The 23,566-nt window shown below is 43.3% G+C and overlaps 1 long non-coding RNA gene across 1 annotated transcript in view; it reads right to left on the reverse strand.

Annotated features, from left to right (window-relative positions):
- Nucleotides 1-862: 862 nt before the first annotated feature.
- Nucleotides 863-23,566, reverse strand: part of LOC132206979 (uncharacterized) — a 145,541-nt gene continuing 122,837 nt past the window's right edge. The window contains exon 3 of the long non-coding RNA XR_009443262.1: nt 863-895. This is a non-coding gene — a long non-coding RNA (uncharacterized LOC132206979). The remainder of the gene's footprint in view (nt 896-23,566) is intronic.

The raw sequence follows: 23,566 nt of genomic DNA on the forward strand, positions 1-23,566 counted from the left end.
ATGCTGGCCTGACAATGAGGCCCGCATTCTGAGAAAGAAGAAAAGAAATTTAGTGTTGTTGGAAGTGTGGTAGACAGTGAAACGATTAAGGACACTTACTACACTCTGGGGGCCAGGAAACGTTGAATTGGGAATAAATCGATGGCCTGGACATGGGACAGCGTAGGAGCAGCAAATGGGGGAGGACATGAAATAAGGCATCATTATGTGGTGGAATTTCAGAACTCAACCTGAGCCCCCCTCCCTGTTGAGCAGAAGTATTAATCTCATTGTCCAATCCTGCATGATTTCACTCCACCTTCCACTGTCTCCAGCATAGATCCATACAGAGAAGGGGAAGGATTACTGGGTAAGTCACAGGTCATGGGGGAGCAGGATGGTCACAGAGGAAGAGCACCAATGTCCTAAAACATTGCCATCCATCCTTTCTGCAATTTAGACAGCAGATTCAATGGGCTGAAGAGCCTAATTCTGATCCTGCATATTATGATCTAAATGAAAGGCTTACACATAAGATAAGAATCCAGCCATCAGAAATCATGCTTGCCAGCCTGCAGCATTTGATGCTTTTGGCATTTTCTTTGGTTGTGCATGGCCACTTATTGGGGCCACCAGATTTTGTATGGGGCACTGTGTCAATGCTAAGGACATCCACGTACTGCAGTACTCTCCAGAGCTTTGCCTGGTGTGATGTGGTTTAATGTCCCAAGCATCGTATGACTAGACAGTGTAAATATAGGGGACACTGAGATTTTTAGAGTGGAGTTAATGATGACTAGAGTTGAACATCAGGTTAAGTGTGGTAGGAAGTGTTTAAACTGCATGACTTTTAACACCTACCTTATTTGCAGCAGCAGTGAGGCCTCAAAGATATGCACACTAGGTCTTGTCCAGCCTTAGATAAAAAAAACAAGAGATTTTATGCCCTGCAACAGTAAAGGTACATTATCTCAGTGGTGAGATTTAACACAACAGTCAGCACTCAATCCATGGCCTCTGTTACTGACACTAAGCTCACAACCACAAAATTCAGACTTATGAGGTCACTTCTTAACATAACCCGCAGTTTGGAACCCCTTGCCTAGTGAATCATAGAATCACAGAACTGTTACAATGTAGAGTGTGGCCAGTCTGCCCATCGTGTCTGTAACAACTGCCCAAAGAACATTATGACTAAGTCATTTGCCTGCCTTTTCCTTATCGTTTTGTATTGTGTTTCTATAAACAATCATCTAATACCCTTTTGAATGGCTCAATCGACTTTGCCTCCATCTGACCTCCATGCAATGCATTCTTCCCTGCGCCATTTGTCACAGGAAAATAGTCTTCTCACAACACATTTGCTTCTTTTGCAAATCACTTTAAACCTGTGCTGTTTTGATTCTTTTATAAATGGCAATTGTATCTCCTGATATACTGTATCCAGCACCCTTATGATTTTGATAACTTCCATCTGATGTTCTCCCAGTCTAAGCTAGACAGTTCCAAAGAGATTTACCAGGACGTTGCTGGGCCTGGAAGGTTTGAGTTCTAAAGAAAGGTTGGATAGGCTGGGCTTTTTTTTCTCTGGAGTGTAGGAGGTTGAGAGGTGACATTATAGAAGTTTATAAAATAATGGCGGTATAAGTAGGGTTAATGGTTGGTCTCTTTTCCTTAGGATGGAGGGTTTGAAGACTAGGAGGCATATTTTTAAGGTGAGGGGAGATAGTTTTAAAAAAGAGAGGAGTGAAAAATCTTTTACACTACAGGGTGACGCACATGTGGAATAAATTTCCGAGGAACTGATGGATGTGGTTACAGTTGCAACATTTAAAGACAGTTAGATAAGTACATGAATAGGAAAGGCTTGGAGGGATATGGGCCAGGACCACGCAGTTGAGACTAGTTTAGTTTGAGATTATGTTTCGCATGGACTGGTCGGACCAACGGGTCTGTTTCTGAGCTCTATGACTCTATAAGAACAGTCCCAACATCTCCAACCATCCTTGTAACACAAATTTCTCAACAATGGAATCATTTTTGCAAATCTTTTATGCATTCTTACTTTCCTAATGTGTGGTTCCCAGACTTCTACATAGAACTGTAGCTGAGATCAAACCAGTATCTTGAGCAAGAGCAGAATCATGGCCTTGCTCTTGTATTCTGTATCTCTATGAATAAAGCTCAGGAACACATGGAGAAATTCACTGCAAACTTTTCTCCAGACCAAACTATATACATTGACCAGTGTGATGCCAGATATGTTTGTTGTACATCCACAGATTGAAAAATCACATCCTTTCTGTTTGGCTGCTCACAATAAGCAAGTTGTTGATTGCACCCAACCATTCAGTGCTTGCACAATTTACAACAATGTCAAACATTAGACATGATCCTCCAACCGACAACATTTTATAATCCCAAGTGTGTGAAGAATTACTCTGACAAGTAATTTGGCATTGCCAGGCATAGTCAGTGTGCGGTACACTTAGGTGCTCTGGCAACAACATACATGAATATGTAGGGCTGTCTTCTTTGCATGCAGACAGAACATGTACCTATACTGCACCTGTTTCAACTCAACAAAATATGTAACAGCCATTCGCTGATTTGTTTGTCAGGGAAATGCTCTAGTCAATCAGAAATCTAAACAAAGCCTGGCAGCTAGTTATCATTAGCATTTGCATTCTCAATGGCAACTCTTTAATATGTCACTGGGCATTCCTCTCATGCTATTTAAATGTTGGTTTAGAAATTGATATTCTTATAAATTTTCTGGTGAGTTCAAGATGAAAAATATCATTGACAGGTGTTCAACTTTTCTCAGCAAAGCTTGAGCAACAGAGTTAAATGTGTCTTGTTCAAATTTCTGTTGTGAGCAGCAGCAAGAGCAGGAACTTGGACCAGGGGCCTGTTGGGAAGCGGGTGAGTCAGTGATTTTAAATCTTAAAAAGCTTACCTCAAGCTTCGGAGACCTCCATTTCTGTTGTGAGCAGCAGCACCTCGGAGAGCATAGGTTTCTGGGAAAGGAAGGACTTTTGTTTCCCCCTCAGCTATATAAGTGATCATTTTCAAGACCCGAGATCTTATCCTTGTAGGGCATCCCACCCATCCACCTCCTCGAACCTTATACCGCCAGGGACAAATCAGGTAAGTTTTTTTTATTTACTTTCTGATAAGACGACTAGCAGGGATGGCAGTGCAGGGAGAGGAATGTTCCTCCTGCATGATGTATGAGGTGAGGGACGCCATTAGTGTCCCATCCAAATGCGTCTGCAGGAAGTGCACCCAACTCTTGCTCCTCCAAGACCGCATTAGGGAACTGGAGCGTGAGCTGGATGAACTTCGGATCATTCGGGAGGCAGAGTCCGTGATAGAGAAGAGTTACAGAGAAGTAATTACTCCGAAGCGTGAAGAAAGCTGGGTAACTGTTTGAAGGGGGGAAAAGCAGTCAGTGCAGGGACCCCCTGTGGTCGTTCCCCTGAAAAACAAGTATTTCGTTTTGGATACTGTTGAGGGGGGGTACTTACCAGGGGCAATCACTGGGTTGCAGGTCACTGGCACAGAGTCTGTCCCTCTAGCACAGAAGGGAAGGGGGGATAGGAAGAGAGTGTTAGTCATTGGGGACTCAATAGTTCAAGGGACTGATAGAAGGTTTGTCGGGAAGGAACGAGTCTCACGGTTGGTGTGTTGCCTCTCGGGTGCCAGGGCCCGTGATGTCTCGAATCGTGTCTTTGGGGTCCTGAAGGGAGAGGGTGACCAGCCCCAAGTTGTGGTCCACACAGGCACCAACGACTTAGGGAGAAAGATGGATAGGGATGTCAGGCAGGATTTCAGGGAGCTAGGGTGGAAATTGAGAGCTAGAACAAACAGAGTGGTTATCTCTGGTTTGTTACCCATGCCACGTGATAGCAAGGCGAAGAACAGGGAAGAGATATCAGCTGAACACGTGGCTGCAGGGATGGTGCAGGAGGGAGGGCTTCAGGGACATGGGCAATTCGGGCTCATTCTGGGGAAGATGAGACCTCTACAAACAGGGCGGTATCCACTTGAACCAGAGGGGCACTAATATCCTGGGTGGGAAACTAGCTAGTGGATTTAAACTAGTTCAGCAGGGGGATGGGAAACTGAGGTGTAGCTCCAGCATACAGGAGGAAGAGAGTAGGGAGGACATGGGCAGGATGTCACAGGAGTGTGCTGGCAAACTGTAAGCTGGTTTGAAGTGTGTCTACTTCAACGCCAGGAGTATCCGGAATAAGGTAGGTGAGCTTGCAGCATGGATAGCTACCTGGGACTTCGATGTTGTGGCCATTTCGGAGAGATGGATAGAGCAGGGACAGGAATGGATGTTGCAAGTTCCAGGGTTTAGATCTTCCATTAAGGTCAGGGAAAGTGGTAAAAGAGGGGGAGGTGTGGCTTTGTTAGCCAAGGACAGTATGATGGTGGCTGAAAGAACTTCTGACGAGGATCATCTACTGAGGTGGTATGGGTTGAGGTCAGAAACAGGAGAGGAGAGGTAACACTGCTGCGAGTTTTTTATAGGCCTTCGCAAAGTTCCAGGGATGTGGAGGAGAGGATTGACAAAACTATTCTGGGCAGGAGTGAAAAGAACAGGGTCGTCATTATGGGGGACTTTAACTTCCCTAACATTGACTAGAAATGCTATAACTCTAGTACGTCGGATGGATCGGTTTTTGTCCAATGTGCGCAGGAGGGCTTCCTGACACAGTATGTCGAAGGGCCGACAAGAGGGGAGGCCACGCTGGATCTGGTACTTGGTAATGAACCAGGCCAGGTGTTTGCTTTAGTGGTAGGTGAGCACTTTGGGGAGAGTGACCATAATTCGGTTACATGTAGTTGAGTGATGGAAAGGGATAAGAACATGCCACAGGCAAGAGTTATAGATGGGGGAAGGGCAATTATAATGCGATTGGGCAAGACTTAGGAAGCATAGAATGGGTTAGCAAAATGCAGGGAATGGGGACAATCGAAATGTGGAGCTGGTTTAAGGCAGGGAGGAAGTGACAAGGTAAGGGAACCGTGGTTTACTAAAGAAATTGTATCTCTTGTTAAGTGGAAGAGGGAGGCTTATGTGATGATGAGATGAGATGGCTTGGACGAGGCGACGGAGAATTACAGATTAGCTCGGAAGGATTTAAAGAGAGAGTTAAGAAGAGCAAGGAGGGGACATGAGCAGACATTAACAGGTAGAATAAAGGAGAACCCTTAAGCTTTCTATAGGCGTGTGACTAGGGTAGGATTAGGACCAGTCAAAGACAGAAGTGGGAAGTTGCGTGCGGACCCTGTGGAGATCAGAGAGGTCCTAAACAAATATTTCTCATCTGTTTTCACTGAGGAACAGGAGAATATTGTAGAAGAGAAGGCTGAGTTACAGGCTACTAGAATTGAAAGGATTGAGGCTAGTAAGGGGATGGTGTTATCAATTCTAGAAGGTGTGAAGGTAGATAAATCCCCTGGGCCAGATGGGATTTTTCCGAGGATTCTCTGGGAAGCTAGGGAGGAGGTGGCGGAGCCTTTGGCCTTGATCTTTGAGTCTTCATTGTCTACAGGTTTAGTACCAGAGGACTGGAGGATTGCAAATGTTGTGCCCTTGCTCAAGAAGGGTGGTAGAGATGACCCAGGTAATTGTAGACGTATGAGCCTTACGTCTGTTGTAGAAAAGGTTTTGGAAAGGATTATAAGAGTTAGGATTTATAATCATCTCGCAAGCAACACTTTGATTGGAGATAGTCAACATGGATTCGTCAAGGGCAGGTCGTGTCTCACAAACCTCATTGAGTTTTTTGAGAAGGTGACCGAGCATGTGAATGAAGGTAGCGCAGTTGACATGGTTACGTGGACTTCAGTAAAGCCTTTGATAAGGTTCCACATGGTAGGCTTTTGGAGAAAATACAGAGGCATGGGATTGAGGGAGATTTAGCAGTCTGGATAAGAAACTGGCTTTCTGTAAGAAGGCAACGAGTGGTGGTTGATGGAAAATATTCAGCCTGGAGTCCAGTTACTAGTGGTGTGCCTAAAGGATCTGTTTTGGGACCACTGCTGTTTGTCATTTTTATAAATGACTTGGACACAGGGATAGGTGGATGAGTTAGTAAGTTTGCAGATGGCACTAAAGTCGGTGGAGTGGTGGACAGTGTGGAAGAATGTTGCAGGTTGCAGGGAGACTTGGATAAACTGCAGAATTGGACTGAAAGGTGGCAAATGGAGTTCAATGAGGATAAATGTGAGGTGATTCACTTTGGGAAGAATAATAGGAAGGCAGAATACTGGGTCAATGGAAAGATTCTTGGTAGTGTAGATGTGCAGAGGGATCTTGGTGTCCATGTACATTGTTCCCTGAAAGTTGCCACCCAGGTTGATAGTGTTGTTAAAAAGGCTTACGATGTGTTAGGTTTTATTGGTAGAGGGATTGAGTTCGAGAGCCGTGATGTCATGCTGCAACTGTACAAAACGCTAGTGCAGCCTCATTTGGAATATTGCGTGCAGTTCTGGTCGCCCCATTACAGGAAGGATGTGGAAGCATTGGAAAAGGTGCAGAGGAGATTTACCAGGATGTTGCCTGGTTTGGAGCGCAGACCCTAAGAAGAAAGGCGGAGGGACTTGGGTCTGTTTTCATTAGAGAGATGAAGGCTCAGAGTGGATTTAATAGAGACATTCAAGATGATCAGAGGATTAGATAGGGTGGACAGTGAGAGTCTTTTTCCGAGGATGATGACGTCAGCTTGTACAAGGGGGCATAGCTACAAATTGAGGGATGATAGATTTAAGACAGATGTCAGAGGCAGGTTCTTTACTCAGAGAGTGGTAAGGGCATGGAACGCCCTGCCTGCCAATGTAGTTAACGCAGTCACATTAGGGGCATTTAAACAGTCCTTGGATAAGCATATGGATGATGATGGGATAGTGTAGGGGGACGGACTTAGATTAGTTCACAGGTCGGTACAACATCGAGGGCCGAAGGGCCTGTTCTGCGCTGTATTGTTCTATGTTCTAAAGCTTCTTTGAAAAAGAGTAGTTGGAAATGAAACATTAACCCTGTTTCTCTGTCCACAGATCAGCTCAGACTTGCTGAGTTTCTCCAGCACTTTGTTTTTCCTCACACAAAGCTTCTGTGTTTTTCACTTGAAATAGTGAGAGTGTGGGTGTTTAGGCGCATTAAGGTTTTTGTTTCTTAAAGTGCTTTAATATACCCAAAGCTTTTACAGGCAGCTATACCCCTGCTTCGAAATGCCTGGAGATATTAAAATGAATCTGTTGACCGCATGAGCCCTAGGCTGTTGGTGTTTGTGCAAAGGGTGTTATAAACCAATGTGCAAGAGCCTGGCCAGGAGCTGACAGCACATCAGGAATAGGGGAGGGATTGTAGTTAAATGGAGATAGAAGCTTCTGAACAATTCAAGAGGCAGGAATGCACTGATAATGCACAGTTCCAACATTTTCTGAGTGTGAATTACTGGAAACAATCCTACTCTTGGAGCCTCGTGAAGGGTCTAAAAAATGCATGTGTTTGTGTGAGTGCTTGTCTGCATGTAGGTGGAGAGGGGTCTTCCCCCCTCATATACATTCCTGTTTCAGGCATCAAAAAAAAGTGTGCTGTACTGTTCTTTGTTTTATGTTCTAGGTGCTGCTGAGTTTCCCCAACAATTTCTGTGCTGACGCTTTGGACTAGATTAGCTCTAGCAAGTTAAAAGGCAGCAAATAAAATGCCAAAATAATGCAGTTACTGTGAAACCTCCTTCCAGTTAGACAGTGGGGTAACAACAGTGTGTTATGGACATATCTCTTACTCTCTCTGCAGCGGTGTGAAGTAAGACAGCGTGACTCAGCTCTTTGGGTGATGCAGAAAGCTGTGGCGCTTAACCAAGAATGTGTAAAACAAGAGCTGGAGGGAGAAGATTGTTCTGAAACTGTGAAAGAAATGTTAATTGGAGAGATTGTTACAGTGTCAAATCATCAACAGAAGGAATAATAAAGGGAAGGAAAGAAAGTTTGGATAATGACAGCTCGACAGAAACTTGTAACATAGAGACAGAACAAATAGGGCCAGGAGCAATGTTTGCTCTAACTTGGGCACTCCAGGGTTCTGTGCATGGTACTTGCCAATGGTCTGACCTTGCAGGCTTGTGGAAAGAAAATTAGATGGAATGCTGAGCAGAAGTAGGCCATTTGGCTCCTTGAACATGTTCTGTCGTTCAATATGATCGTGGCCTATCATCCAACTCAATACCCTGTTCCCCCCTTTTGCCCCAGACCCATTTAACCCTTTGGCTCTTAGAACTAGATCTAATACCTTCTTGAAAGCACTCCATTATTTGGCCTCAACAGCTTTCTGAGGCACACCCTACCACAGGCCCATCACTCTCTGGGTGAGGAAGTGTCTCAAGTGGGGGAAGAGAATTTGAAATGTTTAGAGGGTTCATGGTTTTCAGGAGGCTAGGAAAGCTGCTCCAGGTGGCACAAAGAGTGCAAAACTTAAAAGAGGTGTCCAATATCATTCTGAGATCACAAGGCGTCAACGTTTTGTCAGCTCTCCTGCTCATATGATGCTGCTGGGCCTGCTGTGTTCATCCAGCTCTACACTTTGTTACCTCAGAATCCCCAGCATCTGCAGTTCCTATTACCTCTCAAACACCATTCTGATGGGTAACAGCTCCTGGGTGGAGACTTCCCATTCTGGGTTGTCAGTGGATTGAGCATGATGAAGGCACGGTGATGACGGCAGCACATTGCCTGGCACATATTGCTGTTGACATCAAAGGCTGCACATGCACTGGGAGTGGCAGGTTGCATTTTGGCAATCTGGATCGTCACTCTGTTTTTAGAATTCCCAAAAATTTCCTGAGAGAATGGTGCTCTACATCTGTTTAGATCCATCCCCAGAAAAGCCTAGTGGCAATCATGAACATTTATCTAGTTAGAAGGCATCTTAGACACAAATTAAGACACAGTCACCATAGTCTTTCCAGAACATAGAGCGACTCCTTCATCAGAGAGAGAAACAATTAGTGGTGGTTTAACCTGAGGGTCACCATGACTTAAGCAAGTGGAGATTTTGAGGAGAGTCCTTCATGGTAAGCATAGCTAGTGCAGGAATTGAACTCCTACTGTTAACATTACTCACCATTGCAAACCAGCCATCCAGCCAACTGAGCTAACCAATCCCCTTCTAACAGGAACAAAGAACAGTTAATGCTTTACATTTGACTGAATCCAAAAAGTACAAATACACTCAGAAGGCAGACAGAGAAATATTGGTGAGTTGAATCATGAATTTTTGTGTTCATCTAGTGAACAGCAAAACACAAGTGGAACTTGCATTTCTTCAATTGTTGAATGATAACTGCACATCTTGACTCACATGGATTTTCTGAATCGTTTGCACTTAAACTCCTTTGAGTGCTGTTGACCTTAATGTTATTCAGAGTGAGAAGAAAATGTCCTATTCTATTTATGCTTGGGGCTCAATATCACATTTTGTTTAATAGCTCTCTGCAGAGTTCGTTAGGAGGTCATTTTACATGTTAACAGTGCTGCAAAATTGCCGAGGCTTTGCCTTGTTGTAATGGTAGGTCCCCAAGATGCATTTCAAATGTTGGATGCATAAGGGTTTTGGAGCAAGATATTGAAACATTGGAGGGCATGCTGAAAAGGAAACAGGATCATTTAAGATCTTGTAAAAGTCTTGGGATGGATGTGAGTTTATTTACTTTTCCAAAGCCAGAAGTCACATGACACCAGGTTATAGTCCAACAGGCTTATTTGAAAACACAAGCTTTTAGAGTGCTGCTTCTTTGTCAGGTGTAGATGTGGGCATTGCTGGCGGAACCAGTGCCCCTATTTGCCCTTTGCAAGGTTGAGGCAACTTTCCTTTTGAACTGCTGCAGTCTGTGTGCTGTAACATTGCCTGGTATAGGGAGTTTGGGATTAATTTACATTGAGATGTGACTCAAGTGGTGACCTAGGAATGGGCGAAGAAACTCTTAACAGCTTTCTTGAATTGGCCGTGATTCTTGGACGATTCCAATGCGCTGTGCTCCTGGATGAAAGGATGACAATCTATCAGTGGATTTATCCAATGCATGGGTGGATAGATTAGCAGGAATGACAATGATCAGTTCTGAGGAAGGATCGCCAGACCCAAAACATTAACTCTGTTTCCTCCTTCACAGATGTTGCCAGGCCTGCTGAGCTTTTCCAGCAACTTTATTTTTGATTTTGATTTAAAGCATCCACAGTTCTTTTGGTTTTTATACTCAAGTAGGGGCAGACCGTCAAAGAGGTAGTTCATGATTCTCATCAAAAATACATACTGGTGAGGAGGAAAAAGTGGGATAAATCAATCATGGCTAACCAAAGAAATTAAGTATAAAGTTGAAAGAAGTATATAAGGCAAAACACTTTGAAGATTGGGATACATTCAGAACCCAACAAAGGAGGACTAAAAAGATGAAAAGATAAAAAATAAAATAAAAAGAAACAGAATATAAAGTCCGAGGCCAAAGTATTAAGGAACATAAAAACTGATGACAAGAAATTCTTTGAATATATAGAAAGAAAAGAGAGGTAAAAGTGGACATAGGCTCCTTGGAATTGAATCTTGGAAGAGCAAGGAAATGGCAAAGAATAAACAGATATTTTGCACAGTTTTTGTATTGGAAGATACTTTGAACATGCCATTAATAATAAAGAAGGCAAGAGAGGTATTAAGCACCATCACCATCGCTAAAGATGTATTATAGTATCAGACAATCTAATGGGGCAAAGTAACAGCACATTTGGAAACATAATGTAATAAAGCTGAGTCACTAGGCTTCGTGAAATCCTGCCTGGCTAGTTTATTAGAGATTTTCAAGAGATTGTGCCCTGAATACTTGTGCATTACTGAAAGTTGTTGTCAATTTCTCTGGAGTTTCCACTTTTGAATCATTGTTGATTGAATAGATAACTGTCATAATGTTGCTATTTTCATAGTGCCAGCTCCAACATCCTGCAATTCATTAGCATCTGAATCTCTGGTGCGGTGACACACGGATTATGTTACTGGATTTGTAATCCAGAGGAGTGGACTCATAATCAGGAAATGTGCACGCTCACATATGCGCACACATACACATGCACACACAGTGCTGTTGATGCAATCTACGTAGACCTCAGCAAGGCTTTTGTTTAAGTCCCGCATGGAAGACTGAAAGCAAAGGAAAGATCCATGGCATCCAAGGAAGTTTGGCAAAAAGGATCCATAATTGGCTGAATGGCAGGGAGCATAGATTAACAGTTGAGAGGTGCTCACATACACGTTCACAATCACATATGCACATAAACACACACAAGCACACATGTTTGGACACATACCTGCTTGCAAACACGTTTGCACACACACATCAACACTTATATGTACATTTACTTACACGGCCAGTCTTAGAGCCTTCCACAAGCCTGGATCTATTAGACATTCCTCCATCTCAGTAATTGAAAATTAAGGAAAAGCTTAGGTTCCAGTTCAGATTGTCATATCTTGTTCGTCAGAGAAAATTCTCTTCATCCCAACACCACGTTTCTCTTCTCCAGATCAATTATCAACCTGTATCACAAGTTTCCTCTCATTCCATTGACTCTCATTTTGACTGTAATGCTCTGAGCACAACCTTTAAAGAAATATCTCTGGAAATCCGAGCACTCATTCACTCTCCAGCATGTTACCAATCCAATCAAATTCTTTCACTCGATTAGTTAGACGTGACCTCCCCTTCACAAAACTGCTTAAACTCAATTGTGCATTGAAGACTGAGAGTGTTAAACTCAGATTGGCACCATGATGGCTGGTCAGGGAGTCCAAGGAAGGATTTGACAATATGTCTGATTAAGCATCAGAAATCAAGCTCCAAGCAATGGATTATCTGAAAGCAATGATGTGTAAAATTTATTCTAGACAACAAATGGAACTATTCCACTCTGTGTCCAACATTGCTGCTGAATTTGTTGTGTCTTTCAGAAAATAGGTAGCTGTGTTGAGACAAGCATGTCAATGTTATGTTGGGCTGAATGGTCTTGTGCTGTCCTATTCTTTCATTCTTTTCACCCTCACCTCACAAAGTAAACCCGTCAGCCCTTCCAGCTGATCGCATTCACTTCTCGACAGTGTAGCTCTACTTCCTTCCCGTTCACTGAGTGCAGCCTTGTGCCTCAATCTTACCCAGTTCACAGATCGATTGTGATGTCCCAACTCATTGTGATGCACACGGTGATGGGGAGAATTGTGCTGTGCTGTCACTGTTTCAGGGCTTGGTTCAAAGGGGTACGTTTTGATTAAATGGTATTTAAACTAATGTATATATGTGTGGGTATATGCACTACCAAGAGACAGGGGGAGTGGGTGATGGGTCGTGTTGGGATCCTTAGTGATGTACCATTGATGTAAAATAGCTGTACATATTAATGCAACAGGAGTAGACCATTCACAGTGAATGCAACAAGTTGTTAAACCTTCTGATATTTCCCTGGTCTTCTCCTGCAACAATGTTTCCATTCCAAGGTGTGTTGCCCAGGCTTGGAGAAAATCCTCCAGCTGCAGACTACCCAAGACACAGTACACAACCGAGGCAAAAGTTTCCACCACTTGTATTCTAGCCCTCATGAACTAAAAAGTAAGATTGCATGGCTTTTAAAAATATTTCTTTTGAAGAATTTTCTAATTTTCTTTTGGTACGAAGTAGATGACATTGAAGACTTTGAAGCAGTGAATTGAGGGGAATGTAGGTTAGGTTATTTTATTTTTGGATTAGGATCATTCCATGGCACAACATCGTGGGCCGAAGGGCCTGTACTGTGCTGTACTTTTCTATGTTCTATGTTCTCTATGTTCTAAGAGAAGAAGGATTTAGATGTGCACTTGCAATGCCAAGCTGTATACAAGGCTACAGACCAAGTGTTGGTACATGGGATTAGAAAAGTGAGGAGCTTATCTTTGAGTGGAGCAGACTCAATGGGCCAAAGGGTTTTTTCTGTGCTGTAGACCTCTATGACTTTGCAATTCCCCACATTAAACCCCAGCTGCCACAGATTTGCTCATTCATTCTATCAATGCTCCTTTGCAATCTCTAGGTGCACTACTTACTAAACTGCCTGCCTTATTTCCTTCAGTGCACTCTTGTAAACATAGAACATAGAACATTACAGCGCAGTACAGGCCCTTCGGCCCTCGATGTTGCGCCGACCTGTGAAACCAATCTGAAGCCCATCTAACCTACACTATTCCATTATTATCCATATGTTTATCCAATGACCATTTAAGTGCCCTTAAACTTGGTGAGTCTACTACTGTTGCAGGCAGGGCATTCCATGCCCTTACTATTCTCTGAGTAAAGAACATATCTCTGACATCTGTCCTATATCTATCAACCCTCAATTTAAAGCTATGCCCCCTCGTGCCAGCCATCTCCATCTGAGGAAAAAGGCTCTCACTGCCCACCCTATATAATCCTCTGATCATCTTGTATGTCTCTATTAAGTCACCTCTTAACCTTCTTCTCGCTAACAAAAACAGCCTCAAGTCCCTCAGCCTTTCCTCATAAGACCTCCCCTCCGTAACAGGCAATATCTTGATAAATCTCCTCTACACCCTTTCCAATGCTTCCACATCCACATAAACTTCCACTTCCACATAAAGAGCTCTGATTTTCACTCAGTGGAAAACATATTGAATAGTTGAGGCCCCATTTCAGATCGCACCCAGACCCACCACTGCCATCCCTGTAACCACACACTTCTCTTGGCTAGTCCACCTAGCCTGCACATCCCTAGACACTGTGCACTAATCAACCCAACCTGCACATCTTTGGACTGTGGAAGAAAAGCCGAGCACCCAGGGGAAAGCCACATAGACATGGGGAGAATGTGCAAACTCCACACAGACAGTTGTCCAAGGGTGGTATTGAACCTGGGTCCCTAGCATTGTGAGGTAGCAGTGCTTACTATAGAGTTACTGTACCATCCTGTGTCAAATGTCACATTTTGCTCATTCCAGGAAATTCTTCTCAGCTGAACACTTGACCTCTGATCTGTGATTGGCTGTGTTGTTAACGGCTTGCAGCTGACTGTAGGCCCTGTAGAATGAGAACCATGCCATCAGTGGGCACCAGAAGCATCGAAGGAACCAACCCTTTCCCAAACAGCTTTTTGCTGACTTGCTCCAAGCCTCTGAAAATTGATATGCCTCAAAACTTCCAAGGCTGCCTCTGTGTTGATGCGTCCCTGAGGTCACTAGACTTCCTAAGCAACACCCCAGCTCTCTGGCTAGGCCTGGCAAGAAGTCCAAACTAACTACTGGTCCAGCAGAGACCTCCCGCCACTCCTTGCAGAGTGTGGACATACCTGATCAGAAGATTGTTGCTGGGAAGATCATTGAGCCAGTGATGACTGCTGCACAATGTGGGCTCTAGAACTCAGTAGACATCAGGGACCCCAGGAAAATCCAGACCATTCTGTTGCTACATCTCAATGAAATGTGGTCCCAGGAAGGAGCATCACAAATGGTGCCAAGCCTCACTGCTGATAGATTCTCACTCTGTTCCACTACAACCATTCTACTTTTGCAGCAAGCCCACATCATTAAATTTCATTACCCTGAAGTGATGAATCAATCACCATTCAGTCTCTTCCATTCAACAGAGAAACTCAAAGTACTCAACTTCCTTAGAATTGATCCTGGCATTCAGCCTTTATGCCCTGGATTTTACTAATGTGCTTGCTCACTGGAAGTTGATCAGGGATTCCAGTAACAAATGGGGAGCACCAGGAATAGTTTTTTCATGTCTTACTGTCACTTTTGAATTCAGCAAACATTTTTCTCTCAGGGTTCCTCTCCAAACAGGAACAGGTATGTTGCAGACTTGCTTGATGCCTTCTCAACTCCAGTATTTAAAATTATGCTACAAATATACAAGTGGGAGCATTTGGAGTTGGCTGTCAAGGGACAGGAAATGGTGGCATGGAGCAGAAATGGGTAAATTTATAATTGGCACCTCTTTGAAGTGGGTATGAGGAAGATACTCTTCCCTGGTAACTCAAGGAAAATATCTGAGGAAAAATAAAGAAGATACGATTGAAGACAATAAGGACTGCACGTGCTGGAAGCCAGAGTCGTAAGGTATGAAGTTTGCAAAGCAGCGTGGGTCAAGTTGGCTTTCCTGCTCCTCTGATGCTGTCTGAGCTGCTGTGCTTTTCCAGCTTCATACCTGTGAAAGAAGTGATTGGAGATTGCTGAGGTGGTGTCATATGTTCCTGGATAAAATGAAGGAAGTAGTTTAATGGGTTAAAAAGATTAGTGAAGGTAAGTACAGAGACACTTCCACCTTTCTCCAAATGTGACCCATTGGGGTAATGCCCTAAAAATCAATCCTTATTATTCCCAAGTCATTGCAAATGTTAACATTCGATTAAATGAAAACCTTTGATTTTTCCACGTTTACTTCACTAATTCAGGTTAAAAGCACATGTAAATCAGGTTTGCCAGTTACCAAGACAATAACTATTTATTTTAATCAAATCTTGAAAATAAAATGGCAAAATAATAGAAAAGGTTGGATTGGTTCTCTGTAGCTATAAACCTTACCTCTATCCCTTTTTAAAATTCCCACACACAAATGGCAGTACACACACAAGGGACAACAGACATAAATATTGTAGGTGGAGAAGAAAACTAGAAGTTAGAGAAACACAGCCCTGGCACCAGTCCAGAACACAGATGTCAATAAAATATTTTCTTTTATCTTACTTAGACTCCTTCCAATTCCATGCTGGAGATGCTAAAGTGTGGACATTCTAATTCTCATTCTTTCATTTACTGTTTGAGGATTCACCCTTTCAGCACCTCTGGAGGTTGTTTCCTTTCAGCAGGCAGAGCGGCTCACAGAGAATGGGAGGGAGAATGGCTGGCCATGAGGGACATTGTTTTATTTCACACATTGAGGGACAGAGGGAGGGAGACGGGTGCTTTCTCTTCGCGGCCTGGATGTTTCTGCTGCATTGAACACACACATAGCTGTTGTCATCTGCTCGGTGACAACGATTGTTGTAATGCTGACACTTCCTGAGTCGACAACAATTGAGCCCAATTAAAATGTCAACTGAATGACTGTCTCTGGGTAAAGTTGCTTGAACGACACAGAAGACGTGCTATTCTGCCCAGAATGTTCCCTGACTTCTTGAATGGGTCAACTTTCTAGATACAACTCACAGCGTGTTCCAGTAACTTGTCTGTAAAATTTCTTTGTAGCTCCTCGAAAGTGGAGTCACAGGTAGACAGGGTGGTGAAGAAGGCTTTCAACATGCCCGCTTTCATCGGTCAGAGCATTGAGCATTGAGCATTGGAGTTGAGATGTTTTGTTGCAGCTGCACTAGAAATTGATGAGGCCACATTTGGATGACAGCATGCAGACCTCGTCGTCCTGTCATAGAAAGGATACTATTAAATGAGAAAGAGTTACTGGGATGCTATCTGGACTGAAAGATTTGGAGAAGTTAGGTTGGGACTTTTTTCCCTCGATCATCAGATGTATGACCTCATAGAGGGTGTATAAAATTATGAGAGGCATACATAAGGTAGACAGCCAACAGCTTTTCCCCAGGGTAGGGAGTGTAAAACGAGAGGGCATAGGTTTAAGGCGAGAGGGCAGTGATACAAAAGGGTCCATAGGTGCAACTTTTTTAGACAGAGGCTGGAAAGTATCTGGAACAGGCTGGTGGAAGCAAGTACAATTTCATCATTTAAGAAACATTTGGACAGCTACATGGATTTGATTGGTATGGAGGGATATGGGCCAAATGCAGACAAATTGGACTAGATTAATTGTGAAAACTGGGCAGCATGGACAAGTTGGGACAAGTTGGGCCAAAGGGCCTGTTTCCATGATGTTGACCTCTATAACTTGAGGACTCTATTTTCTCAATACCGTTGGTTTAAAGCAGCACTTTCCCCCACTGTTTCTCCACAGTCTAAAAATATGAAGTAGTTTTCACAGTTTCATCCTAAACCCCTCACTCCACCTCTTCAAGCCCAACCTATCCCATCTCTCCTATTCTAACTGTTGCTGTAGCCAGTGTGTCCCCAGGGATCATTGTGCTGATGGAGAATTATTAAGCAACAGTAGATAATGTGTGATGCACTGATGGACCTTCATGACTACATCCATCATCTGACAGAGACACTGAAGAAGCCCAGCATGAATATGAGGGAGATGGTGTTGTAGGTCAGTGAGATGATGGTTCTTCTTATGTAGGGAGTGGCCAATGCGATTGACTATGGGATGCAGAACTAAGCTAATTGGCCCAAGCAAGGCTTACATCTCGCTGTGTAAATTGTGTTTGATAATGTCTCTCCTGGCTTTAAAAGTTTGACAGATCTCTTAGCCCTGAACTCACAGGGCTGCAGTGATATGCACCTTGTAGTGGGGTCCCCATGGTATTACTAATAACAATGTGGCCAGGCCATGTGCGGGATAGTGATGAAAGCGATTGTAGATGTGTGGAGCCGCCACACAAATGCTTTACATTTCTCACAAACAGACCTCCTCTCCATCACAAGTTGCCTTGTCTCCAGGTGGACAAGATTACACACACACAGGGATAGACAGTCACCTACACAGGTATAAACTCACACCTACACAGGCACAGACACATACCCACGTAGGTATGGATACACACCCATACATATATAGACACACACCCACACAGTACAGACTAACACTCACACAGGTATAGACACACACTCACACAGGTATAGACACACCCACACACGTATAGACACACACCCACACAGGTATAGAAACACACCCACACAGGTGTAGGTACACACCCTCACAGGGATAAACATACATCCACACAGGTATGGACACACACCTACACAGTCATGGAAACACACCTACATAGATCTAGACACTCACCTGCACAGGTACAGGCACACACCTGCGCAGGTGTATGCTCACATCTACACGGGTATGAACACATATCCACACAGGTATAGATACACGCCCACACTGGCACTGACATACTCAAGACAAATAGCCACGCAGTTATAGACACACAACTCCAGATGTATGGGCATAACATTCCTTGGTAGTATACATGTGGGAACCGTAACCTATAGGGTATTAGCCAAGAGGTTTTGAGCAATCAGATGAAGGCTGTGAGCAGCTTGTCCCTACCTGAGCTGACATCTCACAGGTTGTGACAAGGAGCGGGGGGAGAAAGGAGAAGGTTGACTTCGCAGTTGCTCATGACTATTGATGAAGAGGAGTGGAAAAGTATGTTTTTGTAAACATTTGTTCTTCATCTTCATCAATATTCTTTTCCATCACTTTCCCACCATGTCCATTCTCAGTTCTTGGATGAAGCACATGAGGAATATTGAAGGTGATGGTGCTGAGTGGGCTTGGGGATCCTGGCCGGGCACAGAGCAGGCCGAATGAAGGTTGTACTTCATTGTGACAAGAACCCACTGTTGCAGTCTTTGTGGGCCTAGCATTAATCAGGGCATCCCTGGCACCCTGTGCGGTAATGTGAGCAAGTAGAGGAACATTTACCCTCACTGGTTTCCTCCTCCTCCATTTCTGAATTGTCCAAGGGAATCTTGTTCAAAGTCCAGAAGACATCAGAGCAGAAGTTGGTCACTCAGCCCATCAAATCTACACTGCTATTCAAAGAGCTTATGTCAGATATGATTAGCCTGAACTCCTACTAACCTGCCTTTTCTTTCAAGTCCTGTAAGATGCTTTCATATTGCAATAACATTGCAGTTGTATATTCCAATGCATACAGGACCAATCGGCTCCATTACTACTCTTAAGACAGTCAGGTATCAGATCAGCAAACCTTCTCTGGATTGCCTCTAATGCCAGTATATTTTTACTGAAAGAAGGGCTGTGTGTGGTTTGACAAGTACAGGTTTAGCAACATTTCTCTATTGTTCACTCCATTCCCTGTGAAATGAAGGACGACATTCCACTGACTTGATTTGATTTAATGTGTTTTGATTTATTATTTTTACATGTATCTAAGTACAGCGAAAAGATTTGTTTGCACTGAGTACAGGTAGATCAGAACATGCAAGGGCATACAGATCATTTTTGCCCTCTGTATTACCTGCTGAACTTAGATGCCATTTTTCTGCACTTCATGCACAAGCGTTCACAATTCCCTGTGGGGTCTTCCTCCATTTAAATAATATTCAGCTCCTCTATGCTTCCAGTCAAAATGTATAACTTCACATTTTCCCATATTATAGTCTATCGGCCAAGTTTTTACCTACTCATGTAACCTGTCTAAATAGCGCTTCCAACTTTCTGTGTCATACTCACCATTTGTTTGCATAGTATGATTTCATGAGTATGACTATGTCAAGATTGTTGCTAAACTAGTTTATGGGATAGCTCTCCCAATCTTGGCACTCATCTCCAGATATATCAGCATCCAGGTGGTTACCAATAACTAGAAACTGAAGTGGACTGGCCATGTAAATACTCTGACAACTAAAACAGGTCAGAAGCTAGGAATCCCAGAACGAATAACACACTTCCTGACTCCCAAAGGCCAGTCCGCTATCTAGAAAACACAACTCAAGAACGGGATGGAATAATCTCCATTTTTCTGTACGAGTACAACTCCAACAAAAGTCAGAGAGCTCAACACCACCCAAGAGAAAGCAGCCTCCACTTAATTGGCACCACATTCACCATCTCCATCACTGACACTCTGGAGCAGCAGCATTTATCATCTGCAAGATGGACTGCAGAAATTCACCAATGCAGCTCAGGCAGCACCTTCCAAAACAACTATTACTTCTATCGAGAAGGGAAGGGTCGCAGGTACATGGGAATACCTGCAAGTTCTGTCCAAGCCACTCGCGATCCTGACCTGGCATTATATCACTGTTCGTCAGCGTCGCCAGATGAAAATCCTAGGACTCTCCACCACCACCCCCCAACCCAGCGCTGTGGCAGTACCTAGACCAAATGGACCACAGTGGTTTAAAAATACAGCTCACCACCACCTTCTGAAGGGAAATTAGAAATAGTCAATTAGTGCTTTCTCAGCCAGTGATGCCTACCTGAGCTGACATCTCACAGGTTGTGACAAGGAGCGGGGGGAGCGACCCACGAATGAATAAAATAAAATATATACGAGCAAGAAGGGTTTTGCATGGTTGTCAGGGCTTTGTGTACTATTGTCTTGCCTGGGGTATTTGTCATTGCTGGGTGGTCTGTCCAGTTTTATTCTTTTTACTAGACTTTGTAGCAGTTCAATATAATTGAGTGACTTGCTAGGCCTTTTCAGAGGGAGTTGAAAAGTTGACCTCATTGCTGTGGGTCTGAAGTCGTGTGCAAGTCAAACCAGGTGAAGTGGGCAAATTTTGATTCCATAAAGAGCATTAGTGACTCTGAATCTGACACAGTGTGAACAAAGTGAGATGCTAAGATTTTATCCATACCTCCCTTTTGAAAAAAAGACTTTCAAACACAATTAAAAGTTTTAAGCCAAAAATATGCCTTTTAAAACCATTGTGTCTAAAAGCAGTCAGTTACATTTAATGACTCTCGAGCGTGTGTAGTGGCTGCAAAATCTTTGAAACAAAATGTGATAAGTCAGGCTAACCAACCCATTTATTAAAGGAGAAATATATATAGATGAAAAGAAACTTAATTAAGTAGACTTTTTAATTCTTAAAAATTGTCTTCATATCACAATGCTATTGTGCATTAGAATGAAAATTGGATGCAATCATGCTCAGTCAGAATTTATCATCAGATGGTTAGTGTCAGCAGACATTCTCAAAACAGCAAGGCCATAATTGCCTTTCAAAGCTGAAGCTCGCCTCTTTTTCTAGCACAAGAGCAAATAATTATTGTAATTTTTGTTGAGATGCTGGAGATGCCATGGGTATCATATGGGCAACAGCTGCAATGAAGCATAATAAATAGGAATAGAAGTAGACCATTTGGCCCCTCAAGCTTGCAACGCCACACAGTAGGATGATGGCTGATCTGACACACCTATATCCACTTTCCTGCCTGTCCCTGTAATGGTCGATTCCTCGACCGATCAAGAATCTATCCTAGCCTTAATTAAATAAAATGACTCTGCCTGCACAGCTGTCTGAGGTAAGGAGCTCCAAGGACTCACAAATCTCTGAGAAAAGAAATTCCTCCTCATCTCAGTCTTAAGTTGGTGCCCATTTATCCTGAGACTTTATCATGCACTGCATCGCCAGCCAACCACCTGTGTCAAGAAACCCACTGGCACCTTTTTATCCTTATTCATTCACAGGATGAGGGCATCACTAGTGAGGCCAGCATTTATTGTCCATCCCTAATAGCCCAGGGGACAGTTAAGAGTCAACCACATTGCTGTGGGCGTGGAGTCACATGTAGGCCAGACCAGGTAAAGATGGCACTTACTTTCCCTACAGGATGTAAGTGAACCAGATGGGTTAATCCCAAAAATCGACAATGGATTTGTGGTCATCATTAGATTCTTAATTCCAGATCTTTATTGAATTCAAATTCCATCATCTGCCATAATGGGCATTTGAACATTATCTGGGTTGCTGGATTAACAGTCCAGTGATAGTACCACTAGGCCACTGCCTCCCCGTATATATGCTGAAATATATATGGCAGTGGGTCTTTGCCTGTATTATCAGATGATTGGGCTAAACAGAGCTTAAAGGCAACATATCATCCATTTGATCAATGATCAATTTGATCAGGAGCATTTATTTATAATGCAAACTAGCCACAGGAGCAAGCCATTCAGTCCATCCGTCTTGCCCTGCCACTGAATTAGATTGTAGATGATCTTTACTTCAAACCCCATTGAACAGGGAGTCCAAAGTCGTTTATTCCAAACTTATGCCTTGACTCACATGAAGGCTGCCAGTGAAAGCATCTGTTCTCCCAGCCTGAGTGAACACCAGGGGCCAACCAAAACTCATACACATTTGCTTCTGCTATCCATTCTACCAATGTGCCATCTGTGACATCCTGCTGGCACTCTGCAATCACCTTTTACAACATCTCCAGCGGAAGTATGTAAACTCTTAAAAATATAACATTAAACACCTTGGCCAATTTTTTTCTTTCTGAGGTTCATTTATCCATTCATCAGAATCCAGAGGGTTGTGCAGCCTCTGGAAATTAGTTCCACCATCATCTGTGCATAGATTAATGAAAGAAGTTATTAGTTTTGGGCTCTGCTGCCTGAAGATACAGCCCATTGATCCCATTAATTGTGTATCCATTAGTGGGGAGTGCATTTTTATTTTCAGTGCCTTGTCATTAGAGCCCAACACTAATAACCTCTTTCATTAACTTATGCACAGAAGATGGTGGAACTAATTTCCTGAGGCAACACTAATAACCTCTTTCATTAACTTATGCACAGAAGATGGTGGAACTAATTTCCTGAGGCAACAGAAACTTGGCACCAGCCCCAGGGGATGCTCAAAATGAATGGTGAGCTCAAAAGAAAAGAAATGTTGCCATATTTTCTTCAAAACCTCTCTCTTTTATTCCAACAGCTTCATATATACAGCAATTCTTGTCAATCCTTTAGTAGCCACAATAATATTCTTGCTAGCTGGAAGACATTTCGTAACATGCCAAAGCAGCAGCAGACCATTCGACCCATCAAGTCTGCTTTACTATCCAACAGATAATTTTAATAATCCTCAACTCCACTCTCCTGCCATTTTCCCCAAACCCTTGATTCTTTTACGAATTTAATATCTGCCTATCTCAGCCTTGAATGACCTAGCCTTTACAGTCATGGGGTAATGATTCATTGACGTCTGAGAGAAGAAATTCCTCCTCATCTCTGGCTTAAAAGGATGACTCTGCTAGCTCACTCTCACAAGACCCTCATGGCATTTAAGAAGTATTTAGATGAGCATTGAAACACCATAATATATAAGGCTTTGGACCAAGAGCTGAAAAGTGGGAATCGAGTAGATGGATGCTCGATGATGAGCACAGATATGATGGGTCAAAGGGCCTGTTTCCATGTTGTTTAAAACTCCATGACTCTACGGATACCTGAGCAGTTGGTTCTTATTGTTTGTAATTTTTATTGCAGGGATTACTTCGCACAATGTGACATGAAGGTAAAATGATTACATTACGATACACCAGAGGCAATCTGAGTTTTGGTTGGAGGGTGCTGGGCAATGGCATGCAGCCAGAGCCTGACAAAATTCCAGAGAGGTCAGCAAGATTGGCAGGTCGAGAGTGAGCCTCTTGAGCTTTGCACTTGGAATAGGCACATTTGGGAGAGAGGTGAGGCCTGTGTCCTCACACCACAGCAGAGGAACACAAGTTGGGAGGGAATGGTCTTTCTTCCTATTTGATGTCCAAGGTTCTATTAGCACTGAGCCAAAAGAGAAGATTATTGGCCTAAAGCTACCATGGGTGCAAACAGTGATAATGGGAACTGCAGATGCTAGAGAATCCAAGATAACAAAGTGTGGAGCTGGATGAACACAGCAGGCCAAGCAGTATCACAGGAGCACAAAAGCTGA

The sequence above is a fragment of the Stegostoma tigrinum genome, chromosome 2 (assembly GCF_030684315.1).
Source record: "Stegostoma tigrinum isolate sSteTig4 chromosome 2, sSteTig4.hap1, whole genome shotgun sequence".
In the NCBI taxonomy this organism is placed as follows: Eukaryota; Metazoa; Chordata; class Chondrichthyes; order Orectolobiformes; family Stegostomatidae; genus Stegostoma; species Stegostoma tigrinum.